Source organism: Xiphophorus couchianus, chromosome 22, assembly GCF_001444195.1.
Source record: "Xiphophorus couchianus chromosome 22, X_couchianus-1.0, whole genome shotgun sequence".
NCBI lineage: Eukaryota > Metazoa > Chordata > Actinopteri > Cyprinodontiformes > Poeciliidae > Xiphophorus > Xiphophorus couchianus.
The window spans coordinates 26769308-26782648 of NC_040249.1; positions in this window are offsets into that span (position 1 = coordinate 26769308).

The following is a 13341-nucleotide window of genomic DNA, read 5'->3' on the forward strand; positions in this document are numbered from 1 at the left end:
ACTTCATCTGTGCAGTGAGTTCCTCAAGAATGAGGCTACTTTTAAGGCAGTAAAGCTCTTATTAGATATTTTTTGGCATTTTTACATTTGCACACATAAAACTACAACATGAGTGAGTTGTTTGTTCATTTTCATGACCACCTCACTTTGTTTTAGGATGCAACTTAGCATATGGTTGTTTGTTTGCCTTACTGAAAAAGTGAGCAAGCTATCATTGCTTTCTATGTTTTTTGTCAAAGTTTGAGCAGAGAAACAAATAGAAAGATTTTAGCTTAAAGAAAATGCTACATACTCAGATTTATTAAGTTAACTTAAGTTGTGCTTACTAAAATTGTAAACCCAACTTATTGTGTTGTTTACAGTGTATATCTTGCTGAAAAGTTACTTGTGAGTTAGCTTTGTCTTATTTCAAGTGCACTAGGATATTTGCACTAGAAACTGGACCGAAAATACTTGGTAAGATTTTATTTTTGCAGTTGCAAGCTTGTCCTTTTTACTGCTGGCCAACTTAGCGAAGCAGCTTTACGTCTCCAGTCAGAGCGGCTCTGCTTGTTAGGGCAACCCCAGGGTTCCCATCAAGCCAAAGTGGTTCGTGAAGATCTGTGGGGATATGCTCACAAATTAATACGGTTTAAAGGCAGAGGAAGAAAGGGAAAAATGAAGAAAAAGGCCCGGTTTCCTGGATACTGACCAAAGACGCTTCTCCAATATTTTTTTTCTTTTTCCATGCTGCTAATCAGAGTTCAAAGAACCACTGGCGCAATTACTGTCAGCATCTCCTGAGAGATTTCCTTTCCGCTGGTGGTTAGCCAGATGCCAGGGCTACAATTATGAAAGACTCACCTCCACACAGGAAGAGAGCAGCTGACTAAATTAGAAGTGAGCAATCGCAGTAACCAGGGTGACTTTTAATTTCCACATACAGGTACCCAGTCATGCTCTCGTGGCAGCATGCATGTACCCATCTTAGTTCGCCTGAAAGTCAGGAGGCACAAAATGGACACGAGAAGAAAGAGGTAGACACACACACACAGACAAAAAAAATCCCTTTGTGACCTGACCACTGCATCGCAGGAGCACTTTAGAGCCACGGGAACATGTAATGGTTAGCGCTTATGATGTAGCTGGCCTCCCTCAGGTTTTTCACTTTCTTCTTCTCTGCTTTAGTCCTTTTTCAAAAGACTGCCTTATTACATCTGAATCTAAAGACAGCTCTCTCATCCCATTCTCTCTGGGCACTTAGATCCCACACTCTCATAGAAACACATGCAGCAGATACAACTTCAGCCTATTTTACTTTTCAATTATCCTTTGATCCCTCCCCAATCTTCTGTTCACTGGGACCGCGCTTGCCGTCGCTTTCTGCTTGTTGTGTAATCAAGCATCTGGAGATCTTACTCCCACCTTTGTCACCTCCTCCTCTGTCTCGTTGTCCCTCCGTTTGGAACGGTTCCCACTTGTTGCATGGATTTGAAAAGAGGAAAGATAGCAGAGGTGGTGTTTGTGGGGGTGGGCGGGGCTTATGCATGTGGTAATTTTATGAAATCAAAAGAAACACCAGTGGTACTTGGGCGTTTTTGGCTCATATCTTGCTGTTAGTTTGCACAGTTGGAGAACATAAAGGTGTTTTACTCCCAGAGCTGTCAGACATGACTGGAAATTCACAACTGCAATAAAAAAAAAAACAAAGGAGGAATCCAGAGGTACTCTAATGCATGCCTAAATTTTACTCCGATGGCTCAAAATGTCACATTTATTAAAAATAAGCGCATGATTAAGAAACTTTGACATTCTTTGTGTCCCTTTAACTGTGATGGATTAAAATCAGCGTAAAAATTCAATTTGTTGCAAATTATACAACATATTTCTTAAAAATAAACTTGTCTCACTTGAGGAGAATTCTGTTTCTAGGTTTGCTTCTCCAAGATGCACAGACTTGGATAAATTAGACACATTTTGCATGCATGAAATGCTATAATATCCAGTTTTTTCTCTGTGATACAGGGTATCTGTGCGCTGAATATTAAGCCGGCTCGAAGAACATCTAATATCAGAGCAGCGGCATGTTTTATCCTCCCTGTGCAAACCCCCACCAGCTATCAGCCAAAAGCTAAAGTGACTGGTGCCAACCTTTAAAGGAGATTACCTTGTGTGTCGGTAAATGTACAGTTAACTTTACATATTATGCAAACAGTTTGTCTGCACTGTACAGTTTGTGTCCAACCTATTGAATACACAAAAACAATATTGAATAAAGGCTTTATAAAAAGAAGGTGTGTTTGGAGTGGTTCATTTCCTGAGGTATTGTGTATGATTGTCACAAGAGGATTTTAACTTACATTTTGCATAATTATTATTATTTTTTTTATCAGATAAGCAGTGTTCCAGCCTGGAAAAGTGATGAAAAGTATGGAATCTGATGTCAGTTTTCGATGGAGAAAGAAAATAAAAGTAGGGAAGAACTTGTGTAGTTCTGCACTGTTGTCTAAAAGCCGTGTGCTCTTTCCATCCCTCCCTTATGTCCTTGCTTCTTTCTTTCTTGCTTTCATTCTTTTATCTGCTTTCTTTCTTCTGTAGATACACCAAAGTTTGTTTACTTCTCAGCAAAGCTTGTTTACTCATTGCACAATTGGAAGCTAACGCTAGTTACCTTTGACAAATGTTAGCTGAGTAATATCTGGTAGTTTGTGTGTTTGAAAACAGCATGAAGTTGATTTTGTCTGAGTTAAAAACTACTTTCAGTGTCTGCAAATTGCTGAACTGCTTTAAAGGTAATTACACAAGCTTTAGAACCTGTGGAAAGCAAATGAGGAACAATTAAAGTACAGTGTCACTGGCATAAAGTTGGTACATGTCATTTAGGTTGACCCCAAAATTATTATTAACATAAACGGAGAATAGCCTGGGTCTGAAGTTCTGCTGCACACCTTTATTTGTTTTATTTATTTTTTTCTGAGTGGCCGCAGATCAGATTTTCAAATGATGCCTCTGACTCTGGATATGATTTAATTGTAGGATTTGACTGGACCAGTCTGACATAAAATTTTGCTGTTCACAGATCAGCTTTAAAGACCTTATTAAAACTCAATTTACTAGTTAGATTTAATTAGAAATATCGTAAATAGCTAGTTTGTAGTATAAGCCACTGTTGCAGCAGACAATGTGAAGTGACTGTTAGGCTGTTGAACTAACAAGGCTCAGACATTTAATTAAATGCGGCCCTATAAAGGAGGTGATAATGTCAGTTTCTTGTAAAGGTAGAACATATTTTTTTGTCAAGTAGGTGTAATAGAAGTCAGTAGAGACGTAGTTACTGCAGTAAAACGAGTTTTAATTGAGCTCCCTAATGCTGCCACTCCCATCCCATTGTGTATCTGTCTCCTTTAAATAGGACAGCAGTCTGCTGGGCCCACTTCATGTGAAGTGGGCCCAGCAGACTGCATTTAGCTGCAGACTGCATTTAGCTGCTTCACTACAATTTGATATCCAGAAACAGAAACCAAGCATCATGCTGGCTTACAGCCCTTCTTAATTACCCAAATTGGCCCATAGGTTTATATTTTGTTTCAAATCTGAGCCCACACCTTGGAAGATATAAAATGCAACACTAAAGAGCGAGGAAAAGCTGGATCCATGCGCATAATTTGTGTCATATCTGCAAATCGGCGCCGTTTGAAATGAAATTCTCGTGCAAGTTTGTCGAGCCTCCAGAGCACGGCACGACTCGGGTTGCTTTTGTTTGCAAATAAAATACGCCAAAGAAACATATTTTTAATCGAAACTACAAATTTCCTCGGGGCCAGCCCCCTTGTTGCAGGTCCAAGTCCTACAGACGGAGATGCTGAGAGAGAAGCTGCAGCGGTCTGAAGGCACCATTAAGTCCCTCCACTATCACAGAGACAGATTGGCAGCTTGACAGGCAGGAACACTCATCCCTCACACCCACACTGCAACGCCTGGCCTCTTCTAAATGACAGGTGAACCAGCAAATACTGTAATTAGGTGGATGTGATTAAAATTTGCATATATAAATGTAATATAAATGAAGTGCACTCTAAAGAGCAGCACTGTGTTTAATTAGTGAGGAAGGGGTGGGAGTGATGTGTGGAGCTGTGGAAAACCTGCAGCTTTCACATGATGGAGAATCTCTCGATTATGTTTTTTTTTTTTATTAAAATCATTCGACATCATATATCTTATATGTCTGCTTGCAATACATTATTACTTCGGGGCATTTTGTTTCACCTTTTCTAATATAAGCTCATAAGTTTCTGTCTTAGTGAGTTCAGAAGGTCCCTGCATATATTTTGGTAAAAAAATCTCACACCATGTCCTCGGTCGCACTCGTAGATTCATCGCCCCACAGATAAAGTCAACTAGATCAATTTAAAGTGAGCAAAGAGATGTTAGGCATAGATTCAGTTGCTCATTTTATGCATTTTCTAGATGACTTTTCAATCATCCCATTAATTCCAAAACTTAAGTTTTTCTGTTGCTGACGAAGGACACCGTGATTTTTCCACCACATCTTTCTGCACGTAAGCAACGGAGCACCTTCTTCCACATGCAGCGTTGATCTATAATATAAAATCTCAATAAAATATGTTGAACTTTGTAGCCGTACTATGTCAAGATGTGAAAAAGCCATAGGGAAATTTATTTAGACTTATAAAACCTTCATTCACACATGCATTTGCTACCTTAAGTGAAATTTACACAATTTATTAAGAGTCCCATTATCCACAATTGATGTTTTACGAGTTCCTGAAATCACAAAAAATAGGGTGAAATGCAATAGATGAAGCAAATAGCCTTTTTTAGGGTCTCTATTCTTCAGTTAAAGTCATAATCAATTCACCAAGATTAACCTGATTGATCGTTTCAGCTAGACTCCAAAGCTCAGGATTTCGAAGCCTAAAAGTGATAATATTGTTCCTTCCTCATCAGGAACATTAATCATTCTGATTTATTTCTGCAAATAAATCAGATGTGTTTCGCTCAGTCCATCAAATCCATCCGAGCATCCACTAAACCAAAACTCCACTTTTCACAAAGCGACACCCCTGAACCCTCACTGAAAAGCAGCAGATTGTACCCAGAAAGCCAAATGACATTTTGTTATCACACAGTAACAATAATAATAAAAAGTTTCCATTTCCTCCCCATTTGATTAATTTCATTAAAACAGTACTGACTCTGGATTATTTGAGCTACTATCTGCCACAAATGCACACACCAGCCCCAACGCGAACACGCCCACACACCCCCACACACACACCCACACACACGTCAGCGTCATGAGCGTGTGGCGGCGGCAGCAGTGTGTTTGAGGTGGCACTGAGAGCTCACTTGAGAGCCTGTTTCTGTCTGCCTCATTATCATCAAAGACAACAGACACTCACACGCTCTCTCGCTTTCCTGCATGCACATGCACACAACGGGTGGTTTTCATGGCCGCTTCAAGCTGCCCTGTCCCTCGCTGCTGCTGTCAGGGAAAAACCTTGAATCTCCAAACTGTCGACAAATATGAAACAAGAGGGGCCGCGTGTTGCACTGACCCCCCGCCATCCCCTCTCACTCCCAACGCTTCATGTTGTTTTCAGCAGACTCACCAGTAATGAAAACCGCCTCAATTCAAGAGCAATGCGAGAGTCTTTAATAGGAGCTGGAATGAATTTTTCTTTAATCAATAATGACTTTAGAAAGGCTTTCTGCTGTTTAGTCCCCACCAGTGAGGATTTTTCCCATTTTAACCTTTAAAGAGACTCAAAGCAAAAGGCAGCTCCTCTAACTGAAGAACATGAATAGTTCACACATCTACACTAAATATGAATATGATTTATGCAGTTTATGAGTTCATCATAAACCGTTTTAAAGAGATCTAAAATGGAAAAGTTGTATTTGCTTTCTAATATTTTAAATATGTTATTTGGGGAAAAAAACCCTCAAGAAGTGGATACATTTTTCACAAATCATTTGGAGTCACTTTCCACGGGAAAATCGAGGAAAACTGAATTGATATTTCAACTTGAATGTATTTTTGAACTATTAAAGTAAAATCCAACCAAAACTGGTACATCTACTGAACACTGGAGCATTAAGAAACACAAAATGACCTCGTTCTGCTCAGGAGATTGTCTTGTAATGACGGTGAATGTTTAAAACATTGTGTGAAATTTTAAATGTTCTTTAAAGTTAATGATGTTTTCTCCGCTGAGACTAAAACAGTCTACTGAAGGCAGCCTTGTCTTTTCCCCTCCTACAAACATTTAAATGCGTTCTAAATCCTTGACGCATGCTTCCTGCTTATTTGAAAGAGACAGATAAAAATATATATATATTACTTAATGGGATTTGCGTGTTTTTAATACAAACTGATGCTGCCCCTTGTGTGTAAGCTCTGGTTTCTGATTTTATGAATTCAGACTGAAGATTGACATTTCTTCCACTTTTGCAAGACAAAAGCTCAACTTTGCAGAGCAGTAGGTGCCTTTTTTCCAGTTCGGCACCAAAATGGAGACCGACATGACTTGAAAGGCTGACAGCATGTCAATATGTTTTCAGCTTGCTCTAACCTAAAGCTATGCATGACATTTCCCTGCATGGTGACCTTTTAAACTTTCTTAAACGTTTTGAGCCCGGTTTCATGGTTGGGTTGGATTTGGTACCAAATATTATTTTCAAGCAGAGCAGTTTGAAAATGCTGCACCCCATTTCCATAGCATGTAATCTCGTTTTTGTGTTCACGTAAGCTTGACAAACATCTAATGCTCTGAATCTGATTTTGTGCCATTTTGATATCTGAGAATCTAATCAGCTCAATTTAAGACTTATTTGAAATAAGGCATAGCCGACAATAGGAAAATTGACTAATACAAGTTTTAATTATCATGTTTTTTCCACTGGCGTCAGTTCTTTGCATTATGTAGTTCTCGAGAATGGATCTGTTCCAGATTTAAGCCTGGACGGCGGGTCGGAAGCAGCGTCCCTTTCATGACAGCAACTCATCTCATTATCTGAGAAGCACCGAAAGAGAGAAATGAGAACAAAATTAGAGACAGGCAGCTTTTGTCTCGCTGCTTTGGCAATATTGTTCTCAACTGTCATGCAAATGAGGAGCAGCGGACTGAAAAAAACAGCGAAGAATTCAATGGGAACAGATCGTAAGAGAAAATTACTGCCTCATATGGAAGAAAGGATCGCTGTAATTTCTTTTGGCAAATTGTAATCGATTAGGTTCTGAAAAGCAAATATGGATCTGAAGTCAACAAATGTAAACATTTCATGCACGTTGATGCTGCTTTAGGTGTCTGCAGTCAGTTTCTGCTTTACATAATATTTGACAACCACTTCATGATTGCACATCCACTTCCCAAGATTAGGATTTGTCTCCATATCCTGACTTAAATAAGGACTTGTAAAGCTGTGAGTCACAGGGAGGTTTTCACAGCAATCACTGTCACTTCATGCGCCGCATCGTGTGGAGCTTGACCGCTCCAAAGCTTTTGAAGCATCACTTTAATCTGAGGCCAGATGTAAACTTTGGAAAATTGTTGCATGAGTTGAAGCTGGAGTGGAGATCTCTACTTGAAATCATCCTTATAGCTGACGTTCGTCCCCTTTCCTGTATGTTTGGCTGGAACCTTCTTCACAACTCTCTGCAGTAGGGAAGCTGAGAAATCTGATTCCTTGACAGTTTTTTTCTTACACAAGACTTGTTCACATCTCCAAAAAAGTGATATCTATCAGCATAATGAACAACAGATGTGTAAAAAACTCAAAAATCGGCAGCATCATTTTGAAGAAGTGATTCATTAGGGTTTGACCCAATCTCAGAACCTTTTTCGGATGTCTTTCCTCTTTCTGTTTCTGCCCCCTTCCTGTCTGCAAACTGAATAAAGTCCCTTACTAGCGCAAAATCCTAAAAAGTAGTAAGCAAGAACTTGAGAGGCAACATACCAGACTAAAAAAAACACAATGTAAACAGCCCCTGTGTGCACACTGCATCTCACAGACCATCTTATGTGCGGCTCACATTTTCACAGAGATTAGTACTGACAGACAAATTGGAGAAGAAATCTGAGATAAAGGCTTCTTTGTTTTTTTTTTTACTGAAGAGAAAAAAGCTGCTGCCGCCTGAGTGGAAGCATTTTTCCTCAGCTGAGTTCAGCAACCTCCAGCTGTTGCTTCTTTCTCCTCTGATTCTGTAATATCTGAAATATCACACTTGTCTCTATGTCTGAGTCAGGTATGCTAGGAGTCGGCGCTGCTTCTTCCGCAATCATGACTCAAATGAAAATTGAACAGTGAAATGTGTGACACAGCCGATAAAAACAGGTAAGCACTTGAGCAAATTATTGCTGACTAATACAGCCGTGGCATATGGGACATGAAAATGTGGCTTAAAATTTAATATGGATGTTTCTTCTGTTTTTATTCTGGGAAAAATAGAGTAAACACATTGCTTTTTTAACTTTTTCTTTGCCTTGATATTGTTCATATTTTGCTGTGTTGCACGAACCACCTTCACTGTCTTTTAAAGGGTTTTATTTGATATAAATCTGGATATCTGAACACATTATGACATGACTGCCCCATGCTTTGAGAAGGCTTTCGTTCAGCAGGGGTAGGGAAGCTCAAAGACGTTTCCAAAGGGTTTCGAGAACAAATTCTTGCCACACTTTTCAGATTTTTATCTTAAATTAAAAAAAATCTTGTATCTATTTCCTCCCACTTTGCAGTTTTGTGCCACTTTGTGTTAATCACATATTTGAGGTTGTAATATTAGGATTTCAGCGGCATGAATACTTTGCATCGTAGATGCAGGCAAAGTATGAAATATTTCTTAAAGCTACTGAAGCATGAAAATACTCCAGCCTTGCGCTTGGATATCTTATTTTGTGGATAATATTACTGAAAAGTAAGGTGGGGGTTATTATAAAGTCATGAAGGGCACCTCAGTCGCTTTAATATTAAAGTTTTGAAGAAGCCTTCAATATCAGATTTCATAAATATTACATTTTCTATGAATGGGATTCCCCCGAATGACTCTCATTTGACAAACACCAATATCCATTCATAATTTGGTATAGTCACGTCTTTTGTCGTGGAGCCATGCACCAGTTTTTAGCTCTCTAATAATAAATTAAACCTTAAGTATTGGGCCTTGAAATCTGAGCTTATAACACATACAACATGTATGTGTTCACTGATAAATATTTGACTGATCTGATGCTTTCAATTGCTTTTAATTCCTTGAGGTTGTGAATATTTTAAGATTGTAAAAAGCCGAGTTAATTATTGTTTTGCCATACTGCGGTTATGGAAAGCTGAGATGAAGCAGAGTCATCCCAGGAGTGAGGAAACCTTTGAGATATCTCAACTGACATCTAAAATAAATCACATTGCAAGAATACACTCCCAGCAATATGTTCCCACTATGTGACAAGATAAGCACAGCAGAAATATCCGAGTGTAATATTTCCTCTTTTAGCAGCATTCACTAATCTTTTTTTCCCCCCACAAGCCTAAGACCTTTGGCGGGTAAATGTCACCAGCTTGCTGGGAGACCTGCTGAGTGGCTCTGCCTTTTGAGACTTGGCTGTAATTGTTGCAGGTTGCAGACGACTGAACGAGTAGAGGTCAGGTTCAGACCCAGGCCAGTTTGTCTGGAGTCCTCACAGCTTAGGGAAGGGCAGACAAGGGCTTCTCCTGCTGGGCTGTTTGTTTTAATTTAGCATTTTAATGAATTCATGAATGAAGCGGGTGGTACACTGCATCTGAGAGTGGGTGGTCTCCCAATTTAGTAAGTAAAAATAGAATTTCAGACTCCTTTGTTGATCGTTTATGACGAATGCATAAATTTATGTTCCGCGCTGAAGAGCAAGAAGTCAGTGTTACTCAAAATAGCAATACTTTTTTGTAGAGAGAATTTTCCTTTATAGACCAACACAAAGTAGCACAAAATTGTGAATTAGACTGAAAATTATCCCTGTTTTTTAAAAATGCTTTGGAATAAAATTCAGACAATTGTGGATGACATTTGTATAAATTCCACTTTAATTTGATACTCATAAATAAAGCCCAGTGCAACCGATTGCCTTCGAAAGTAATCTGATCGCTGCATGAGATAACAGTGAATTTAGAGTTGATTTATTTTGTTATAACTTCAGGTAATGTAGTATTTCAGTAAATCATAGCCTCTGAGCTGCTACTAGCATATTTGACAGAGCTAGTTAATGTAAGCTAACACAATAGTCTCAACAAAAACCTAGTTTTCGCATTAGAAAAAAATAGCATTGCAGCAACTGTGTAAGCTATTGCTAGCATAGCAGTGTTAAGTCCTATTAGCTGGCATGTTATTAGGGCCCTTTCAGCTAATACTAGCATAGTAGCTAATATACTATATGACCTTGGTATACCAGACATTGTTTGCTATTGATTGCTAACATTTTAATCTAATAGTTAATGTAACATTTTAGCTAATGGCAATATAAACTGTGACTAGCATAGCAGATTATTTTTGTTAATATGCAAATAGTAAGTTATCTTGCACTAATTTGAACATAATACCTAAACTTTGTACTTTGGATGTTTGTTATGAATAGAAAGAAACATATTAGTGTTAGCATGTTTGATGATGTTAGCATTAGTTCTACAGATCAGCTAGCTGTTGCAGGAATCTAGAAGAGTGGTAACTAAAAAGAAGTCTTAGTTTCATAATCCTTTAGATTGTTATAACTTGTTTAGATTTATTTCACTTTTTCAAGTAATTGTTGGAGAGGTCTTCAGTAATCATTTGGTGAGGATATTGATCTAATATTGGCAAATAATAGACACCAGGAACAAAATTTCTCAAAAATTTATTAAGATTAAGATTAGGTCAGAATTTGTCCTGTTGAATTTCATCTCATCTGGAAGAGTCATCTTCTTTGCATTTGACAACAGAATAAGAAACCATCCCAGTGTCGTGTCTTTTAGGAGAAATGCAGTTAAAATGGACCAGAGAGACCTTTGGGAGCAGCCTGTTCTTTACAGGTTTTGTTCCACACTGATAAAGGCAAAAGTGCATGCATGGAGCAAAAGAAAAAGCCACAGCATGGCCAAAAGTACTAACAGGTAACTCAGCATGTTGATTCATTCAACAAAAAAAACAACAACTCTGCGATGCCAAGTAGCAGCCATATCGAGTGCTTTTTATCCCTCCATTTTTAGAGGTTGGCTTTGAAGCCACGGCTTCACGGTTTGAGAGCGAGGGAGAGAAAGTACTTCCTATGGAGATTTCTGAGAATTTATTTTTGTCTACCTTTATGCGCAGAATGGAGAAAAATGGACTGGAGCAGAGATTGAAGAGAGTCAGACAAATAGAGAGCTCAATGCCTGACCGCAGCAAAAATACCACGCAAAGAAAAGTGTTTTTTGGGGTTAGGTGACCTTGGAAGCTGCCTGTGGAGTGAAACGTAATTGAGGACAAGGTCAAGAAAATTATACTTTTAATTTGCAGTCCTTTACACACACAAAAAAAATCTCCTTTTGTTATTATTTTAGTTTTATGAACTAAAATAAGCTTCAGACAGTAGATCACAGGTTGAGACTCTGAGCCTTTGGTTGCGGTCATCATTCAGCCATTTTTAGCCATTTAAGACAGGAAAGTATGTTCACATTTCCTGGCAGCAGTTGGGGAAGTTGTGCTTGTTTTGTTGCTCTTGTTGACAGTTTAAAACCTCTCATTTAAAGCTGTTGAGATGGTTTGTGACTCAAATCTACCAAAGTCAGGCACCTATCTTACATCTCATGGATATAAAATGTAAAAAATTTGTGAATAATGGTCATTATCCATGATTTCTAAATATGTTCCAACAAACCTGAATGGAATGATTAATGCTAAATGGAATTTTTACTTCTGTAACTTGCGTTGAAAGAGTTGGGGAGTAATAATAAAACACGAAGCAGTATTTTCCGTCTAAACTTGCAAGACGGCCAAGCATAAACAAATAAACCCACCTGTTTCCTCCCACATCCCTCTGCCTGGCGATCTGGCTCTCCTTCTGTTTTTGCTGTCTGTCAGTAAAAGAGACGGTGGCATTTCCAGCTCGCAGACAGCTTCTCCCATCAGGCCTCATGACTGATGGGAGAAGTTCTGTGCATGCGAATGAATACGAGGGAGCAAATAAACGATTCTCGGCCCGTCCTTTAACACGTCCATCAATCCGTCTGACCATCCGGGCTGAATAAATATCTTTAAAGTCTGAATGCAGCACAAATGCCAAAGTCAGTGACTGAAATCACAGTTGCCTAAAGCCATGTCTGCTGTGGAGATTTTGATCAGCTGTTACTTTACTCAGTACTTTGGTCTGTTGCAGTAAATAACAACTTAACTAAATGTGTTAAGTTTTGGTATGGATGTGCTGTGAATTTAATAGCATTGATATCTGGCTGATGTTTGCAGAGAGATTTACTTTTGGACATATTTTTACACTTTTGTGCTCTTACAGATGATCCCTTTTTAAGGTTTTATTATGATCTTTTCAAAGGGAAGTGTGTTTTGTACTTTATGTCATCTATGCTTAAAAATGTAGAATGAAACATAATTATGTTTGTCTCATTCAGCAGAAATTGATAAAGTAGTTCAACCCCTCAGACATATGGATCAAATAGCACTTAGCAGAGGAACAGCAGTGTCTCCCCTGCAGCCTATATTCAGTCTCCATGGTAACCAACTGTAATACTGTTCGATGGGTTGTGGAAGGTTTCACTATTTTCATTACTTTCTGCATCTCATAAGTTCATCAGATTAGCTGTGGTGCGTTGTGTTGGGAATATATGAACAAAGAAAGTGTTGTAATCCTTTCTTTTACAGTCTATTACCCAATATTACCCAACATAAACTGCTTATAGCAACACACACAGAGGAGTAATGAAACCAAAAGTTGTTAAAAAAATTATAAACATTTGGCATTTAAAATAAAATAATCATTCTCTATAAAAATGTTCAACCCATGAAGTCCCCAATGCCCTAGTTTTAGCTTCATGTGGTTTACAGTCTGTAAAATAAAATCTCCTAATAATCACCTTTTGCTATCCAATAATTAATCGATTAATCTAAAAAATAATCAACAGATCAGCTCAATGCTGAGTTGATGTGTCCAGCAGAAAAGGCTGAACTTTTCACATGTTGATGTTCAAAGTATTTTTTAGCTGCAGATGCATCCTTTGCTGCAAATAATCAAGTGTTCACTAAAGGAATGCTGTGTTGTTGCATTATTAGCAATGAAATGTATATTTTTGACTTTGAAAAATAAATATAATTATTAGTTTATTTGCATCTTTTAATGTATTTCT